The sequence below is a fragment of the Vigna angularis genome, chromosome 11 (assembly GCF_016808095.1).
Source record: "Vigna angularis cultivar LongXiaoDou No.4 chromosome 11, ASM1680809v1, whole genome shotgun sequence".
Lineage (NCBI taxonomy): Eukaryota > Viridiplantae > Streptophyta > Magnoliopsida > Fabales > Fabaceae > Vigna > Vigna angularis.
In genome coordinates this window covers 9,836,356-9,843,565 of record NC_068980.1, presented here as the reverse complement: position 1 = coordinate 9,843,565, position 7,210 = coordinate 9,836,356, and positions in this window count along the sequence as shown.

Sequence of the window (7,210 nt, the reverse complement as noted above, 5' to 3'; positions counted from 1 at the left end):
AAGGTATAACATGATTTATCATAATTTATAATGAATTTTTTGGTTGATACATGTAAGCAACTTATTTAAACGATATTGTGTTAGCATTCCTATTATGCGTCGTGTATGAGATGAGTATGAAAACAGAAAATCGAAACATTATATATATAAGTTATCGTCTGAAATGTTCATTGTCCAAGTTACAAATTTCGTCTCTGATGTTCAGATGAATGAGTTGTAGCAATTTGGTTGTTTATGGTTGTAAGCAGGACATTTCAATGTTCCATGATTGGAAGTTGCCGGTCAACAATGATAGACAGTCTTTTTGTTTGAATATTTGTTTTTTTTTCAAATTCGTCAATTATTCTAGAGTCCAATTGATTTGAAGCTTAGTACACTAGTAAAAAATTTGGATTTGGACGCCCATTATACGCCTCGGTTATATGAAAACCGAAGCGTACAACGTTATATACATCGGTGCTTATTCAACCCGTTTTGGAAAAAACCTATTGCCTCGGTTCCGACAAACCCGTGGCCTATACAACCCTGATGAACAAATGAAAAGGCACTGGTGTGGCAGACAACATGCTACTGCCTCGGTTCAATGCCTAACCGAGGCCTATAAGCCTGCTGATGCTCAGTCTGATAAGACTGCAAAGTGACTGAAAATTCTGACCACTAGCTACTGCCTCGGTTCGGCCAGAACCCGGAGCCTAAAAGGCACCATATTGCTTCGGTTACTTGGAAACCGGTGCGTAACGTGTAGCCGATTGCTTCGGTCTGCAGGCGACCCGAAGCCCAAACCACCTGCCACAACTGCTCATACATCTAGGGCCTCGGTTAGGCACTAAAACCGGTGCCTAAAGCGTAGCTTACTACCTCGGGTGGCTGACAAACCGAGGCCAAAACCACCTGACACCCTGTCCAACTGCTGCTACGCTGCTACGCGCCTGTTCAACTACTCATAGATCTAGGGCCTCGGTTAAACACTAAGACCGGTGCCTAAAGCGTAGCTTATTGCCTCGGGTGGCTGACAAACCGAGGCCAAAACCACCTGACACCCTGTCCAACTGCTGCTACGCGCCTGTTCAACTGCTCATACATCTAGGGCCTCGGTTAAGCACTGAACCGAGGTCGATTCTTCAAATATTCTACACCGTTGATGCTTTTAACCGAGGCAATATTGTGATATGACTTCGGTTGGAGCAGTAACCGAGGCAGTATCGCAATTTCATATTTTCGAATCGCGACAACTTCTTCTTCTTCCTCGTACCTGTTTTTTGTTCACTTTTCTCAGAACCTCCATTGGCTCCCCTTGACTCGCCTCCCTTCGCCTTGGTGCCTCGCCGGTGTACCTCCGCCACTACTGCTGCCAGTGCTCGCGCATTCAGTGCTGCTCGTCCTCGTTGTTGGTCGTGCCTCCACCCTTCACCTACGCGCCACCGTTGGCCTGCCAATGTTTCCTCCGCCGCTGCTGCTGCCATTGGTACGTCGCCGGTCTCCGCCACTGTTGCTGCCAGTGCTCTCGCCTGCCGGTGCTTCCTCCGCCACTGCTGTTGCCATTGGTACGTCGCCGGTCTCCGCCACTGTTGCTGCCAGTGCTCTCGCCTGCCGGTGCTTCCTCCGCCACTGCTGCTGCCATTGGTACGTCGCCGGTCTCCGCCACTGTTGCTCCTAGTGCTCTCGCCTGCCGGTGCTTCCTCCACCACTACTGCTTCCGCTGGTACTACCTCCAACACTGTTTCATTCTTCCTGTCTACGTTGAGGTTAGTTGATTGTATTTTTGCTGATAATAATTGTTGTTTCTTGCTGATAATAATTGTTGTTTCTGGAGGAGAATCAAATTGTATGTATTGGTTGAGTTGATTTTTTTAATTTTGTTGGATCAAGCATATATTGTCCTTAATTAACATCACATTTGTCATATTTGTTGTACCTTGTTTTAACTATGAATTGATGGCACCAGATTAAGAACTAGCAGAGGCATCACTAATAACATTGACTAGCTTCCTGGAAACACTTCACTTCACTAGGAATAAGTACCACCATTGCCACTGCAAATATAAATTGGTTTCTAACATTAAATATTAAACTTTTAAAACTATCAAAGAATTAGTGACTAAACTAGTTTTTAATTTTAGAATCTTGATATATAGTTAATATCAGAGACCAATTTAAACTATAATTTACAAATTAATCATGAGTTTGTATTTATAATAAAAGTTATTTTATATGTCAATAATTTTTATTTTATAAATCAATATCTAAATTAGTGACTGATTAATTATTTTGTTTTTAAAATTTATTATTACTTTTATAGTGACAACCAAATTAAGTAGTTAGAATATTTTGATTTGGACTAAAACAAATGGATTTTCTTGTATAAAATTTATTAATATGTATATTAGCGTATTCATTCAGAGCATTAAAAATACAATTATATTGTACATCTTTTATCATTGATCAAGTTAAAAAAATATGACTAAAGAACATGAATAATGCAGAAGTAGATAAGCTCCTCAATGTTTCAATAAAAGTGATAACTGTAACACATCAATTGTTAGCTAAATAGATAAGTAAAATAAAAGACATCGTTTTGTAACACAACCTTCATTTTAGTTTTTTTAATGCTACATTCAAGTATAACGATAAGTAACTTTGGGACTAACATTTTGTTTTACCATAACTATTAATTAAACTTATGGTATTGCTTCACGCAGTCCCATAGTTATTACCTCCACTCCACGGTAGTGAGAAAAACTAAACTACCCTTCTTCATCAACTTTGCTCAAATGACATTATTTACTCTTGGTTGAATATATTGTTTGGTTAAATATATTACATGTTGCGTATGTAATTATTTGTTTGCTTGAATATATATTGTTGTTGTGAATTAGCCTTAGTTTCCCGTTTAAGATTCAATATAAAAATTATTTACTATCTCCAGATTTTTTGAACAAACATACTTTTTACAAATGAAAATAGAGGAGATGGTAATAATAATTTACAATATTGAATCTTGAATTGTCCGGTTGGATAGTTTAAGAAGAGTAATAACTTTTTCATAGTTTATTATAACATATCAATTTTAATATACATTTCTTAAATTTCACGAAAATTTGTCGGTATGTTTTGTATTGATCTTCGGGTGCATATTTGATTGTGATTTATAATCACTTTCATTTCGTGTAACCTGAAGACCAATGCGAAATGCTGGCAAAATTTCGTGAAATATGAGATATGTTGTTTAAAATTGATATGTTTAATAAACTAAAAAAAGTGAATCTTCTTGAATGGGATAGGGTCACACCTTGAATACAAACACGATCAAAGTGATCATTCAAGATTATTGAAATTGTGTAAACAATTTCAGTAAAGATGCGTACGGATAGAGGGTGGATTAATTTACCACGCATCAGCACTGAGTACGAGAGAGGGGTAGAAGAATTTATAGAGTTTGCGCAACGTAATGCGAGTACAAGTGGTGATAATGAAGTGAAGTTCAGATGTCCATGTGTGAACTGTTTGAATGGGAGGAAGTTGAACGCAAGTGATATTAGGGAACATCTTATCTGTGATGGTTTCATACGAAGTTATACAACATGCATATGGCATGGCGAATTAACAGACTTTCCAACTGTCTCTCAAACTGAAAATGTTTATGATTCCACAATGGATATGGAAGATCAAGCAGAAGAAGACAACTTAGAGGACATGATCCGCGATGTTGGTGCAGAAGCTTTTGCCCAAGCACATGTGTATGAAACGATGTCCACTGATGCGCAGACTCCTTTGTATGCGAGTTCAACTAAGTTCACACGGTTGTCAGCGGTGTTAAGGCTCATGAATTTAAAGGCGAGCAATGGATGAAGTGATAAGAGTTTTACAGAATTATTGTCGTTGTTGAATGAAATGCTGCCAGATGGAAATACGTTACCCAATCGTAATTATGATGCAAAAAAAATTCTTTGTCCGATGGGTATGGAATATAAACGGATACATGCATGTCCGAATGATTGCATATTATATAGGAATGAGAATGAAGTTTTGATAAAGTGTCCAAAGTGTGGGTTATCACGATACAAGTAAAAAAAAAACGGTGAAGATGGTGGTCACATAGAAAAGAATGGTTCTGCTTTGAAAGTAGTTTGGTACCTTCCACTAGTTGCCAGACTTAAGCGTTTGTTCGCGAATCCCAAAGACGCTAAAAACCTAAGATGGCATGCAGATGAGAGAACAACTGATGGGCTGCTTCGTCATCCAGCTGATTCAAAGCAATGGAAAATTATTTATCAAGAATTCCCCCAATTTGGTGAAGAATGTAGAAATCTTAGGTTTGGCTTAGCTACTGATGGAATGAATCCATTTGGTAATTTAAGTACCAATCACAGTTGTTGGCCCGTTATACTGATAATTTACAACTTATCTCCTGGATTGTGCATGAAAAGAAAGTACATGATGTTGTCAATGTTGATATCTGGTCCAAAGTAGCCTAGAAATGACATCGATGTTTATCTAAGGCCACTAGTTGAAGACTTGAAGTTGTTGTGGGTTGATGGGGTTGAAATATTTGATGCCTTTGCTTCAGAAACTTTCATGATGCATGCCATGTTATTTTGCACCATTAATGACTTCCCAGCTTACGGTAATTTGTCGGGGTACAGTGTGAAGGGTCATAAAGCATGTCCTATATGTGAAGAAAACACTGCAGCTCAACAATTAAAAAACGGAAGGAAGACAGTGTATATGCGTCATCGGCGATTTTTACAATATAATCATCCATATCGAAGGTTAAAGAAAGCATTCAATGGAGAACAAGAGAAAGACAATGCACCCATTCCACTTACTGGACTTGAAGTTGCTGAGAAAGTTAATAAAGTACATCATATATTTGGGAAAACGTCGAAGAAGTCTTCTGTAACGACCCCTTGGAAGAAGAAATCAATATTCTTTGATCTTCCATATTGGTCAAAGTTAGATGTTAGACATTGCATAGATATCATGCATGTTGAGAAAAATGTTTGTGATAGCTTGATTGGTACACTACTAAACATCTAGGGAAAAACAAAAGATGGAGTGAATGCGCGTTTGGATTTGGTTGACATGAAGATTCGAGAAGAGTTGGCACCAAGAGAGATTGGTAAACGTACTTATTTGCCCCCTGCATGTTACACAATGTCCAAACAAGAGAAGATAAGTTTTTGTCTTTGTTTAAAGAGTATCAAGGTACCACAAGGATACTCTTCAAATTTCAAGAGCTTAGTGTCAATGCAGGACTTAAAGCTTGTTGGACTGAAGTCTCACGATTGCCACGTCTTAATGCAACAGTTGTTACCAGTGGCAATTCGTGGAATTTTGCCCAAAAAAGTTAGGCTGACCATAACTCGATTGTGCTCATTTTTCTCGTCAATTTGTAGTAAAGTCATCGATCCTACAAAGTTAGATGAACTTCAAAGCGAAATTATCATCATCTTGTGTCAACTAGAAATGTTTTTCCCTCCATCCTTTTTTGACATCATGGTGCATTTACTTGTTCATTTGGTCAGAGAAATAAAGTTGTGTGGACCAGTATACTTAAGATGGATGTATCCTATTGAGCATTATATGAAGATTTTGAAAGGGTACGTCAAAAATCAATATCGTCCAGAAGGTTCGATGATTGAAAGATATATTGCTGAAGAAAGTATTGAGTTTTGCTCTGAGTATATGACTAAAGCAAATCCGATAGGAGTCCCTCGGACATCATGGTTGAGTAGATATTCTACAAGTAAAAGCATCCGAGGTGTGAATGTGGTGACGAAAAGTCGTGAAGAATTGATGCAAGCACATTTGTACATATTAAACAACACAGATGAAGTGATCCCATTTTTGGAAGCACACAAAGCTGTTGTAAGGGACAACTATCCACGACAATCAGAGAAATGGCAGTTGATGGAGCATAACAGAACATTCTTGTCCTGGTTCAAATCTGAAGTTTCGAAAGAATCACGGTCCTCTGAGACTTTGTTGTGGTTAGCAAATGGCTTGAAGTTTGATGTTGTATGTTATACAGGCTACGAAATTAATAATTGCACATTCTATACAAAGACTTTGGATGATAAAAGCACAGTACAAAATAGTGGCATCAGTCTAGAAGCTGAGTCGCTACAGTTTTCAACATCCAAAGATCAAAATCCTATAGTTGGATCCATGAGATACTATGGTAGAATTGAAGAGATATTTGAAGTTGATTACACTAAGTTTTCCGTTGCACTCTTCAAATGTAAGTGGGTAGACAATAAGAGTGGTGTCAAAATAGATGAATCTGGTATGACACTTGTTGATTTTCGAAAGGTTGGTTATAGAGACGAACCGTTCATCATGGCATATCAAGCAAGTCAGGTTTTTTATGTCAAAGATCCTGCGTCTGACCATTGGTATGTTGCTCTCCAAGGAAAAAGGTGAATTGAAGATAAAGAAGAGAATATAAGTAATCTTCATATCGCTGACAACCATCCATTTAAAACGACAATAAATTTGGATGACGACCCTCTAATTGATGACATACAAGCAATACGAGAAGATCACAATGAGGGAATATATATATGACCAATCCATATGATTATGTATGAATTTCATGTTTGTGTAAATATTTATGGCAATTGTTAAATAATATACGTTATTTTATAAGTGCTTTATTTATATATCATCTTATTTATTGTGACAGATCTATGGCTGAGTCACCTCATTCGTCAGGAGATGAAGTCCCCACCACTTCTAGACGGACGAGAGGAGCAACGAGGTTACGACAGCTTATACTTAGAAGAAATGCAGGTGAGAGGACACCTGTCATTATTGACGTGGTCACTGCAGTTGCATCTGGCCCAAATGCAGATGTATTTAGGTCTTACCTTGGAGTATTGGCACGTGATCGTATCTCTATACTTACTCCATCCTTTGACCATGTTTCTGAGGCTGATCGGAATCTCATCTGGCAAGATCTATTGGTAAGTTAAGCAATATTGCTCCATCTTCTATATTCATTATATTGATAAATCTGTATTGATATAAGGTTATTACTTTCTTTGTTGCAGATAACATTTGATATGCCAAACGTCGAGAGCTTAAGGAATAAGTGTTTATCTGCAATTGCAGAAAGATTTCAAGGGTTTAAGACAAAATTGACGTCTAGATATATATTTGGACCAAAAAGTAATGAAAATCCATGTTCCAAATATTCAGCAATTGACGA